This window comes from Anarrhichthys ocellatus, unplaced genomic scaffold (assembly GCF_004355925.1).
Source record: "Anarrhichthys ocellatus isolate YVR2014 unplaced genomic scaffold, GSC_Weel_1.0 scaffold9, whole genome shotgun sequence".
Classification (NCBI taxonomy): Eukaryota; Metazoa; Chordata; class Actinopteri; order Perciformes; family Anarhichadidae; genus Anarrhichthys; species Anarrhichthys ocellatus.
Window position 1 is genome coordinate 7,432,063 of NW_022280039.1, and position 13,607 is coordinate 7,445,669.

The 13,607-nt window shown below is 43.6% G+C and overlaps 1 protein-coding gene across 4 annotated transcripts in view; it reads left to right on the forward strand.

The window, feature by feature from the left end:
* The window catches only part of sema4c (sema domain, immunoglobulin domain (Ig), transmembrane domain (TM) and short cytoplasmic domain, (semaphorin) 4C), an 84,287-nt gene that overhangs the window by 24,934 nt on the left and 45,746 nt on the right, over positions 1-13,607 (forward strand). For all 4 annotated transcript variants that reach the window (XR_004212826.1, XR_004212829.1, XR_004212827.1 and 1 more), the window contains exon 2: positions 2,785-2,919. The gene's annotated coding sequence lies outside the window, so the exon portion shown is untranslated. The remainder of the gene's footprint in view (positions 1-2,784; positions 2,920-13,607) is intronic.

Here is a 13,607-nt window from a genome sequence, read left to right on the forward strand (position 1 = left end):
GCAGTTTGGAGGAAGTGACGGGTACATCGTCACTCCACTTTTATTCTGCTCATCAGGGTGCTGTCAGCTCAGACAATGTCAAATTTGCTGCAAAGCAATTATAGGCCCGGGCTGTCACAACTGGGCCTGATGAAGAAGGCTCCTACACAACAGCAACACACAGTCCGGCACACTCTGCCATGTTCACACACGACGTGGGTACACGACACATCCACCCACCCACCAACGCGCACACACACGCACAACGCATGCATTTACAATAAGCATTGCAGGCGATTAGCTCAGAAAGTACAGGTTGAAACTGTTAGTCATTGCTGATTCATAAGCGGCTGGCTGGCTTCCACACAGCTCCTCACTGTGCTGCCTGTCAAACACACAGGCAGCTGGAGGTGTGTGCGTGTGTGTGTGTGTGTGTGTGTATGTGCAGGTGTTCTTGAAATCCTGCTTTTTAACCAGACCCCTCTACTCCCCCTCCACTTCGACCCTTCTCCTCCTTTCCTCCTTGTGTGTGTTTGTGTTTTGGAAGAATATGTGTGCGCATTGGTTTGTGTGTAGACGACGTGCTTGCATGTGTGTGTGTGTGTGTTTGTGTGGAGCCTTGCAGGCGTTTGGCTGCTGTTTTTCCCTGGATGAAGCCAATGGAAAGCTGAGGTCTGGATGACTTACTTATTTAGGAAAAATCTACCAGAGATCGCCAGTATGCTGCTGTGCTGTCACATAGTCGTGTGTGTGTGTGTGTGCGTGTGGGTTCATCCAGTCCTATAGGTAGCACAGCCAGTGGCCTCAGTAGAAGCAGTATATTTCATTTCGGAGAGATTTTTTTTTTTCAAACAGCCTTTAAAGTTCTTTTGCTGCCGCTAAAGCTTCAGCAGACACGCCGCCGGTTCAGTCCCAGGTGGAGACTCTCACTGAAGGGTTAAACGCTCTACCAGAAGCAGTTAACACACACATACACACTCGCGCTCACATGGTGAGTGACTCATAGCTGTGATGTTTCTCATTTAGTCTAAATTCACTTTCAAGCGCATTTAATTAAACTAACTCGATTTTGAAGGACCTGCCATCAAATTGATTTTTACGTAACCTGCTTTTTTATGTTCTTGCAACCATCAAAAGAGGATTCATCCCGTCTCTGGGTGCTCTCTTTCTTTGGAAAAGCAAGTCAATGGAAGGTTTCACATTGTCCCCTCCCAGTGATGAAGGATTAATAGATTTCTTTTGGGTTGAGAAAATCCTTCTACTTCTTTGGATAAATAGGCCATTTGAAAAGCTACTGTGTTGCTACAAGGTTTAAAATGCAGCTGTTTTAGTTGACATTTTGGAGAGACACAGTTTTTATTTTTGTTTTCATGTAACAAAGGCATCATGCCATTCACATAAATTTGCCAAAAAGTCTAAATTAGAGACGCTTTTCACAGATTTCTGATTTATTTTTTGTGAGTTATGTCAGGGTTTCTGGGGTTTCTCGCATTCAATCAGTCAAGTCTGATGGACGTCACAGCTTTTCCAGTCGATATAGTGCAGAGCAGTGTGCACACAGTGTAGCGGGGTTTCCAGTGTCTAGTTTATTGACAGCAGTGAATGAACTATATGATGTGTCGGAGTTTTTTTTTGTTGGCTCTGTATGCGCCCTCTGTGTAACACTAGCTGGCCCATACGTTACCGACAGTATCTGCTTGGCTCTCGGCGCTCTCCTCGTCATTAGTGAGCCATTGATGTTGACATGAATCTTAGCCTCTACACACACACACACAACCTACACACACACACACACACACCGGCTGAGACTTGGCAGTTAGTTATGTGATCTGCAGTGTGATCCAATGAATGTGAGCAGCCTTAAGCGTCCAGGTGTGTGTGTGGCTTTGTATGTCAGAGTGTGTGTTTGATGTGCGTATTAGGACACAAAACAGCAATTAAAACAGAAAATCAAGTCAATGTCTGCTCATTTTCCGCATCAAATTCAACTTCTGTGAACTTCGGCACGTATGGTTCATGCCATTTGCCATTGACCAACAGCAACATAGCTTATCTTTGAAGGAAACGGAGAGCGCCAAATGGAGGAAGCTTTTGTAGCTTTTTAGCTGTTTTTCTGTTGCATCATCCACTTTTATATAACCTCCCTTTGTACAATCTGCTCCACAAATGAGGGATGATTTTCAGACAGGAGTTGATGGTGCCATATGTTCTGAATACAAGTTTGAACGACCACTCAAACCACTTGCAGAGGTCGGCTCTCCTTTTGTTCCTCTTTTTTCTCACTGGTTTGCAAAGCTGGCTTCATCTATCTAAATTTCGAAAAAAAACAATAGATACAAGTGTGCCCGACCAAAATGCTCAAGAGACGCATTTGTTCCACTAGCTGCCGTAACTCAATGCTATCTATCAATTAGCATTTTGAAACCTTTAATAAAACTAAACAACAATTAAATAGTTTGCCTAAAACTACAGCTCCCATAGAAAAATACTGCTTTATTACTTTGGTTCTCTATTGTGACTGACTAGGGCTGCCATGTCCCTGTCTGGCTAGCGTGTTCGTGGCCAACTCGCCAGCTTCAGTAGTTCACCAACTGTCTGTGTACATCTGAGTAGAACAGCTGTTTGTATGCGTGTGTATTTATGCGTGTGCTTATGGCTGCCAGGTCTCCTCTGAGAGAGACATTAAAATGATTAAAGCAGCCGTGCCAATCTCACATGGACTTATGTGCACGCACACACAGACACACAGACAACCACCCCCGTCACTCATTAACCTTCTCTTGTTCTTCTCCTCTTCTCCTTTAGCCCAATGTGAACTTCATCTGAGTCAAGTGTCTCGATTCAACATTCACAAAGACGAGAGAGAAGCAGGAAAAAACAACCTGAAAGGGAGATCAAGAAGAAAGCACACAGACGCGCGAGGGAGGAGAAGAAAAACAAGTAAGGCCGTAAAAACAGAAGAACGGGTGGAGAAGAAAAACAGCAGCATCTTTTTTCTGCCTCCTCTGAAACCTTCAGGGGGGGGGGGGGCATGTAAAATGAGCGAAGAATCAAAAGAAAGTGAATAGGAAAGGAAAACCATGCAGGAGGGACGGGAGTGGTCATTTTCAAAACAGGATGAGGAAATTACAGGTATTTTCAGGTACGCCTTGAAAGAAATGAGACTGGAGCGAGACAAAGAGAAAGCAGAGGAGAGCATGCTTGAGCCGGGAGATAATAAGAAAGCAAACAAAAAGTAGAATTTGAGTGGGATATTGGATTTCAGATTTCAGGGCATTTTCCTTCAGAAATATGCTGATGGTTATGGGTTTGAGAGTGTGTGCTCGCACCCTTTCCTCTTGTATGTGTGAGTGAAGGTGAGGCAGCCATATTTCGCCGAAGGGTAAAAGTGGAAAACAAGGAAGAAAGGAAGGAGAAGAAGAAAAGAGGAATTGATGGATTGCAGCACTGCCACTAGCAAAGTGAATACGGCAGGCCATGCACAGAATTTAAAGTTAAGGTTTACTGATTTTATGAGTTTATAGTTTTAGTCTAAATGCATCAAAATATATAATGTAATTTCCACTTTATCTCTATATTTATAGCTAGAGTTAACATTTGAAAAGGTATAAAGCTGGATATCAATCAAAAAGATAAGGCAATTAAGGTTTTTTCTTAGATTACAATCATTTGAAAGCACAATAACCAATTTTAATTCTGATATGTCGGGTAAATGTGTCACAATAAGCTTACGTTTTTGGGGACCTACCTTTGACAAATTGTCCAGATTGTTCCCTCATGCTGTCCACATCCCAACTCAATGCGAGCCGGGCCACTTCGGCATGCGTTCTGGCTGCTCGGATCCCAATGCGTGCAAGAACCGATCTTGGAGCTCACGGATTTGACAGTCAATGCTTCCTGGCAACAAAAGAAAAATGTGTTACCACAGCCTTAGCTGTCTAAGGCTGTGGTAACACGTTTTATAATCATAGGCCTTGTTCAGACTGCCATATCCAGAGTTTATCCAGATTGATTTTACAAAAGGGTGGACAGCAAAAAAACAACAACACACAAAATATGGATCCAAACCACATTTGAGGTGGTTTGGAATGCGTTTCCAATCGTATTTCTACAGACGCGTCTCAGTTCGGATGCTCTGTTCGCTCAAATCAGATTTTAAAGTGCGATCCAATGTGATCGATTGTAAATAACAGTAAGGACAGTCTGTCTGAAAGATCTGAGAAACAAATCTCCATAGAATCGGGAGTTGTAATCCATAACCAACACTCCATTGTGCCCTCTTTACTCCTAAAATCAGGCCCATGCCCTTGTCATAGTGGAACGCTGGATATCATCATGTATGATGTGTATGTGAGAGAGACTGGTGTATGAGGCCGTCTGATTTACAATCCGTTGTCGGTTTGGTCAAAGCGAGTGGTACTAGACTCAAGTAATTATTTGCATCCCAACTTCCACACACAGAGCACAGAGAGGGATGCACTGAAGCGCACACAAATACCGTGACAACAACGGCCGATTCGTGCACACACACACATGCTGCAAACACAGAGGCGTGAAAAAAAACAGCCTCAGGCAACATTGTTCTGTTAATCAATGCATATATTTTCTGCAAGTGTGTGTATGTGTGTGTATGTCTCTCACACACTGTCACAATATCCCCCGTTCTCTCTAATAATTCTGGTAGTGTCTCTCTCTTTCTCTCTCTCTCTCTCTCTCTACCTCTCATACTGCGCGTTTATCTCTGTGAGGATATTGGTTGACGATCATAAATAGCTTTCCCCTGACAGGGTGCTATCATGGCCACCGAGAGCTTTGGGAGGAGAGGAGGGGGAGAAAGGAAAAATAAAGAGGGACATTACGGTCAAAGGAGGGAGATGGAGAGAGCAATAGAGGGAGGAAGAGGAAGGTGGAGGTTATGTACATCAAGGCTGGGTGACAGGTGTCAGGTATCCACAGATAAATGTACTGCTCATGTAATATAACACCACATACTTTATTCCTAATCTTGTTTTTGTTTTTTTTGTATATTGTATAATATTTTAGTGACTCAACTCCCTGTCTCCCTGCAATTATGTTTCACGTTAAAACACTTACAGTGCCTCAAAGAGCATACAGTATGTCTGCTCCTTCCTGGTAGGCTTTTAATGTTCTCCAGGAAGTGTTGCGTTTCAACCACCACCAATGTCTTTTTACATTTCTGTTTGTGCCTGGTTAAAAAAATGGTTCTATATCATGGTTATTGTATTGATTAAATCAGTGCTGTGTTAATGTACGTTATGATGAAATGCTTTTAGGCTCGTTAATCACATCAGCCAGTATTTGAGTAACGGCTTTCCTTTGAGACTTACAGTATGTTAACTCTGTTGCAGTAACAAGAGGCCTCTGCTGCCACTTGTAAGTATATTGACATCGCCCAAGTGTCCTGGCACACACGGGTTCCCCTCCGTCGGGTTTGATGAGGTGGACGGGCGTGTGCCTGCCGCATCTCGCATTCCTCCGTCCTCTCTCTCTCTCTCTCCACGCAGCAGCAGCAGTCCTTGTCTCTCTATCGATCCCAGCTTATCTTCCCGTAAACCTGGACTTTTTTTTCTCTCCTGCTCGCCTCGCCACCTCCTATATACCCTCCTCTCCTTCCTCCTCATTGCTTATCGATCAGCCCGAGTGTTCAACAAAGTAGAGAGCAGGCAGTGGTTAATGTAGAGCCGGGCCAGAGGAGCGCTGTATGAAGTTTCATGTATCGTCTTTCCCTTTTAATGGTCCCACTCAGGCTCTAATAGACCCTGTGTTAGGGCGCCGAGGCCCACTTCTCTTCTCACTCCTCTCACCTTTCACTGCACCTCTCTTCTCTTCATCAAATATCTGTCTTTGCTGTAATGTACTGGATGTCTTCCAGGTGCATTTTTAGCTGATGGGTGTTGATTTCCCTAACTGTTTAGCTGTCGTTGGCAGATTTTTCTTCATACATTTATTCATCCAAGGAAGGATCTCCTTCTGCTGAGTATGCACACGCTTCTTTAGCAATGTCCTGCTTTGCATTTTTTCTTTTTTACAGTAAATGCACATTCATTCCTGGGAGCTGCCCAGTACAACCACAGTCTGCTAATTTTGGCCACTGGGAACTGCCCAGCACCAAAAGCACAACTCGTTCATCGTGTCTAGTCTTCTCTCAGTCACTGAGCACATTGAACCTAGCTTGGTTAAGTGCTTTGCTCAAGGGCAGTTTCTTTATTAGTAGTTGTTGAGTCAGGGAAAAGTGTCTCTCGCTATTTGCTTTTACAGCTTTTGCTTGCCTTCCAGGGATTTGAATGGCTTATGAATGGAAAGTAAAACAGCAAAGTAAAAGAATAAAAGTGCAAGCGCATAATCGCCGTGGGAGACGGGGTGGTGACCTCCATATTTGTAATGACTAGTCACCAAATGCCTCCAAAAGCTAAAGGTTAATGTTCTCCCCTCAATATTCAGTGTGAAACCAACTGCAGAACACACTGCATGCTCGCTAAACCGCTCCCGCTTCCTGTCGGTGTTCATGTCAACCAGCACTAGTGGACACAACACAGCTGTGCACGTGGCCTGTGAGCACGTTCCAAAGTTGTTGGCCATTCTGTGTGCTCCGCGGCATGTACAGTTGATTACTATGGCAGGTGTGCTACAACATCACTGATTCACATGTTAACTATAAAGCAGTGTGTTACTGCTCACATCTGGTCGGTTGTTTATCAGGCTGGTGGATAGTTTCATTAAGTCACTTTTCTTTTGAAAGTGTAATTGTCTAAACAGTTCTGCTGTGAGCCGTTAGTGCTTTATTTGAATGCAGTGATGGCTGTTCATTGACTTAACCTTAAAGGTCCAGCGTGTAGGATCAAACGTGAGCCGGCAATTGCAAAACCTCAATAAAGTCGTAGGCACAACGGAAGTCAGATGGCGGCTGGTGGTACAATGGTGTGGGGACTCTGTAGCTCACGTAACCACAGTTTCACAAGTGTGCCAGGTAACTAACCGGATAACCTGCGGGAAACAAGAAAAGACAAAAAGGCTCGCTCTACAGTCAGTGTTTGGTTTGTCCATTCTGGGCTACTGTAGAAACATGGCGATGCAACACGGCGGACTCCGTAAAGAGGACCCGCTCCCTATGTAGATATGAAAGGCTCATTCTAAGCTAACGTAAAAAAACAAGAATTCTTAGTTTTAGGAGATAATACGCTGATGAAAACATAGTTATGAATATGATATTCCATTTCTGCTAGTTCCCCGGAATGCTACGTATAAGTTTATCAAAAAAGCTAGTTCATGTGTCTAAATAAGAAACTTTACCATTACTATCCCTCAGCCAACAAAGTCACTCTCACAAGTCTGTCGTGTCTCCTCCCTTCAGTGCTGTATTTCTCTCTATCTGCTGTCATTCTATTCATCTCTTTGTCAGGGTAACCCTCCCTCCCTTCCTGCCGACTTGCTACTGAGGTGTGTGGGTTGTTTCTATCGGAGTCCAGCTAGGTGTAACCTTTCTGCCCCATGGCACCTCACTGGGATCCAGGGCTCTGGGCTCAGCGTGAACTCCTGAATTCTTCCAGAAAGAGAAGCACAAAGAAGTGACCTGAAGAGAGGGGATGAAAACAGAGAGAGTGGGAGGGAAAGAGAAAGAGTGCTACTGGATGGACAATTAGACACCTTAGGAGCATAGTAGGCGGTCTCCCCAGGCCAGAATACAATTGTTTCAGAGACTGGCAGGCAGAGAGTGAAACCAGAGCGCGAGGGAGATATTGTGTGCGTGGGCGTGTGTGTGTGTGTGTGTGTCACAGTGTTTTGCATTCACACGCCCAGCGGTTGTTTTTCCCGAAATGAGACAGTACGTCGGGTGCCCGCAGGCCTCAATATGACCATTTCTATTATTCAGAGCTGATTACAGCGCTAAATCGTACAGCAGTGAATGCTTTTTAATGAGCTTTGAAAGACAACAGAGAAAGTTTGTCGGCTTTTTTGTTTGTCTGAATGTGGCCGGCGGGGGAACAGGGCATATTTGCGGGAGTGATTTGATTAGTGCGCTGGTGTGCGAGGAGCAGGTTGCAACATATGCGAGTGGTGAGACTGAAGATGTGTAGCCTATGAGCGGGTGTGCATATGACACGTGATAAAGAATCCTTTTATGTTGTGCATGTGTGCACAGTGTTACATCCACATAAATATATGTGGATTTATGCAGATATATTTCTGTATAGGCCATATATCTGTGCAGCAGTTATATTTAGTATTTAAATAAGCACCAAAAAAACTAGTTCGTCTGGATGAAAGTGAAAGTGTGCGCGTTTGTGTGTCGCCTTGAGCATGACTGATCGACTTGTGGCTTTATGGTGATCATTGAGTAGTACACACACACACACACACTTAGATATGTGTATTGATGAAAGGTCCGAGCGCTATCCCAGCCTCCCCCATGCAGGCAGGTCGAGGCAGGGCACAGTGCACGTGGGTTTTACCATTTCTCTCTGCCCTCATGTGCGCACATCAGACACAACATACGGAGCGCTGACAGCACAAGGTCGACCAGAGAGAAAAGAGGGAGAGGGAGCCCTTGATAGACAGACTGAGAGAGAGAGAGAAAAACACAGACTCTGTGTCTGCTCGCACATACGTAACCTGGTTAATGTGGCTTTTCTGAGGTAATCTTATTTCATACATTTCAAGTAAACGAAAAACATGGTTTCCACAGTCAGATTAAAGGATTACGAGTAATCTGGTTGATGTAGCTAGATGGGGAATCTATCACTGATGTTAAGGGTGGGCGATGTGGAAAAAATATTATATGATTTTTTTTCTTGTCTAAAAATATATGCCCTTTCGACATAACACCACACCAAATTCCACTCTCAAACACTTTAAAGTTTGTTTAAAATGTCCTTCGATATTCACCAGTTACCTTTCCAAAGATTTCTCAATATCCACATGAACCGCTCTTCCCATTTCTGTATATTGCTTTTGCACAATGCTAACGATCCCTCTGTAAAGGCAGATCCTAGAGACATTTTAATCGTTTACGATATAGTATTGTCATATCGCACACCACTAACTGACGTTGCTTACATTCTTACTGCAATAGTCCGTGTCCCATATATTACACTGAGAATAACTACAACTAGTGACACCTAAGTATACGTTCATCTAACCACTATGGTTAGTTAGGTTATATTTGTTTCTATATACCATGATGTAGGTTTTTTTTAAATAATATTTCAAACTGGAAACAGGGTGGAAAGCTTCAGACAGTAGAGTTCTACAAACAGCACATGACCAGATCTGCTCTTCTTACTGATTAGCACCTTTCACCAGAGACTGATACTGAGTGAAATTAGCTGCTGTAGTGATTGGCTGGAATTAAAACCATGAACCTCTTGGGTACAGGCTTGAAACCCAATGATTAAAAGCATTTGCGAACAGAACAAAAAAAGTCTCCACTCAAACTAATGAATTTCTTTCGGCTTGGTTTTCAGCTCCTCGAGGTAGATAATAATCGCTGCAAAGGGAGTTCATAGATTCAGTCAAATACCTCTCAAATATAGAAAAACTGAATCTGGTGTATTGCTAAGTATGGTTGTCACGTACAAGAAATTTGCTTAGGCGTATTGGTACATAACATAAACATAGTGTCATTACAAAAATCAAGAAACATAAATAATGAAAAATGAAAAAAGAGTCCATGTCAGTGGGGGTCCCGGGCTTCATTTATGAAGCCAGTTGCGGATGGCAAGAAAGTGTTTTTGTGGGGTTTTGGTCCTGATGGACCACAGCATCCTGCCAGAGAGGACTGATTAAAAACCTTTGTGTGCAGTGTGGGGGTGGTCTGCCACTATCTTCAGGGTTCTGGAGGGTCTGCAGATTGCAGCCAGTCACCTTCTCAGTGGCGCGAATGATATGAATACTGGTGATGGAGGAGGTAATGATGGACTAGATGATGGCCGTTGCTATTTACAACATTGGCATTAATTTGGAATTATGTTCACCTGAAGAATGTAAGTCCAATATCTATCTGTTTTGGTCTCCCCACCTCCTAACAGATGTATCTATCTCTTAAGGTGCTAAATGCTCCACTATGTTCACCAGCCACTAGCTGGTGAACAATGTATAACATTGAAGTTACAACGAGACGCTCTAAAACACTGAAGCCGAATGGAACTGTGAGTCTGTGATAATTCTCTATGAATTCATCAGTGCGAGAGGCCCCTTTCAAGTTATATGTAGCCATTTGGCCCACAATGTTAAATATGTATTGGTGCAGCTTGAATATCTGGTTAGAAGCTTTACAAAGTTGTCAAAAACGTTTGTGTTATCATATTATCCTGCCCAGTAATTTAAATCTAAATCTCTGTAACACGTCTCCTGGTTACTGCATCAAATATGGTCTTATCAGTAAAATTGGGAATCAACTATAATTGAATCTTTGTACTGAAAGTTCAACAGCTGAAATTAAATACCCCCATGCCACGTCCATTCCCCAAATGATTGGATTAAGGTCTGACTCCATCAGGCGTGCGTTCACCGCTACAGACCAAAGGCACAGATGGTCTCGCCGTCCGATTAGCTGGCCGTCAGTCTCTCTGGCTTCATCTCCACAGCACCTCCTCTTCTATCACTTCCTCGGGTCTGAGCAGGTGTTTGGCCCGCAGTTAGAGTCCAAATCAGATCCATTTCATCTGTAATCAGCGGGAGCCCCTGGCACTGATGGAAGAGATCAGAGCGCCGATCAAAGAATTATAAGCCGACCACGCCTGACCGGCCAACCATGCCATGACACGGACAAGGCGAGCTGTGGGGGGGGGGTGATGTGGCCGAGCGAGCAAGAGCTACAGCAGGGATGAAAGGAGTGAAGATGGAGATTTGAAGATTTGAAGGCCTGCAGAATCTCCCAGGGGGGGAGACATGAAAGAGCAGGGCTGTGGGGGGAGGTGGCAGCGAGGGAGGCAAAGATGTTGCACTTCACACTCTCATGGGAGGACATTATTTTATTTTTTGACATTTCCATCAAGTGGAAATAGATTGTTTAAAGTCAAATGCGGTGCTCCGTTCCGCTTCAGTTTGAGGTAATTAGGATGGGAGGTGAATTCCAATCACCATCTGAAAGGAAAGTCAATGACATTAACTTGATGCAGTTGAATTGCTAGATGCCCCGCTGCTGGTTAGCAAATCATTAATTGTGTGCAAATATGGGAAATCATGTGCTCAGGTGCATGAAATTTGATGGGTGGCTCGCATATTGATGGTAGCAGTTTTAAAGGGGTATTCCAAACACTTTTTTTAGAAGATGATAACACCGCGTTGGATGTTTCAGAAGGACTCTGCTGCTTGCACAGTCACGTACTCTTTCAAATTAGTTCTTACACACATTCACACACTGCAGCATGCAGCTGATCAAGCAGTCTTTCATCTGTGCCAGCACTTCACCCACACACGCAGCCATAAACACACAGCTCTTTAATGTGAGTCGGTCAACATAAAGATGCAACACTCGTTTTTTTCCCACCTATATTCTCAGCTATGCTAGTTAATGCTATCACTTGCAGGCTCACTCGTGCTTGCTATTGCTTTAAACCTTGCCTTCAAACACACACTCCACCTGCTTTAAATGTCCACGCGTATCTTTGTACAAAGACTCTCAGATGCTGAGTATGTGGGTGTGTGTTTCACTGTCAATGGAGTGTCCCTGTTTGCTCCATTAACTGATCACTCTGAATAAAAGCTCTGTTGTCTTCATCGTTCTTGTCACTGTATGGGGAAAAGCTTCTCAGTAATGCGGAACCTTCTTACAGCCCTGTTGCACGCATGGCTCAGCAAGACTGTGAATAAGTGCGAAGAAATAGCACAAAAGAATTAAAGTCCTTGATGACGTCCCTCACTTCATATCCCACAAGTCATCAGTTTACCAGGGAGCGCTGTAACATGATATTTATTTCATTCCAGTTTCACAGCCATTTTGCTCTGGACTTGAACCGGGAACTCTGAAATCTCCTCTTTGATATGTTGCCCAAGCCGAGCCATTGTATATTTTTACATTCATATTTCAGGCGTTATTTAGCTAGAGCTGCTGAGAGACTTAAACCGTGTGAGTTTAGATTCAAATCACCAAAATAGGTTTTTTGAGGGCTGATCTCTCATCTCTGATCAAAATGTTTCAGCTGTATAAAATCATATAAATTGGTGAAATTATCATATGATACATCTGCTTCCAAGGCTGTCTGGTGGGTTCACAGACTCTCAGATAACATCTGAACCACCAGAATATTAGCTGAACTCGGGTTACAAATTATCATTTGGCAGTGAATCCTTCTGTGTGGAAAGATATCATGTTGTTGCACAACTGATCTTGAGCTCTCTCTGAAAGTAAAGTTCAAAAAGCTGAACCGTGGCAACGATTAAACTGTTCCTCCTATAGGACCCCATTTGTCTTTTGAAGTGACATCCTCTGGATGTGTGATCCCTCCCTGGTCAAAGGTCGTAATAACACCATCACGCTATTAAAGTTATTCTTTTCTATTGTTTAGTCGTACAAGTCAAAAACACATGTTGGTGCAACGTCATTTGATTGAAACAAGTTGATTTGTACGTGTTTCTCACTTATACAAGCAAACTTTGACATAATGATGGCGTTAGATTAAAAGTCAGGGGATCGCCAAAATAGTAAAAAAAAAACCTGAATGTTTTTGTACCAAAAATCAATGAATAATTGTGATTAAGAGTGGTGATCTCAATACATGAATGTTTCAGGACATTCTGTTCTATAGTTGATGAGACATGTTACAAGTAATTACTGCTATTCATTCTCCATTCTAGAGAGCTATAAGCCTTGGTTTTAATAATAGTTAATACTGAGTTTCATTGTCCCATGATGCTCTCTTTAATATTTCAGAGGCTTTCAGCACTATACAGTTAGTTTGTTGGGATCCTTTTTTTAAATTTTCAACTGAATGAATGTTGAAAAACGGATATTGGCAGCCTCAGAAATTCGTACGTGTCCAACCATTCATGCACCAGTGCTGCTCCAACCTCCCGCTATGATTCATAGTCTAGCGCGGCATAAAAGTCCTGGAGCCGCTCTCATCCCACCGTCCACAAGGTGTGAAATCGTTTGATCCAGTTTTGTTCTGTTTAGGTGAAACAGCTCCGGTGTGTGTGTGTATGAGAGAGTTTGCACTTGTGCGTATTTGTGTGTGTTTTCAAATGCTCCCGGAGCAATAAAAGGTGGAGGGAAATGGGAGGGGACGGGGTTGCAGGAAGGAAGGAAGGAAGGAAGGAAGAGAGCTGCCGGTAGCTGCTGTGTTTGTTTTGCAAGGAAGCGAGAGAGGAGATGATGGGTGGGATCAGTCCTTTTGTCCGTCCTCCTGTGAGGGAGTGGTTGTCTTTGTGTGTGTGTGTGTGCGTGTAGGGGCATTTACGGGTTAATGGTCATTAAGTCTGTTCCAGTGTGAAAGTCGAGGTGGAGGGCGGTTGGTGATGCGCCCTGGCTTTCTAACCCACAAAAGGGTCAAAGGTCGGGGTTACAAGTCAAACAATGCCTGGAAGGACTAGCAATCAGCTGGGACTGCAACAGAGGTCAGGTTGTGTGTGTGTGTGTGTGTGTGTGTGTGTGTGTGTGTGTGTGTGTG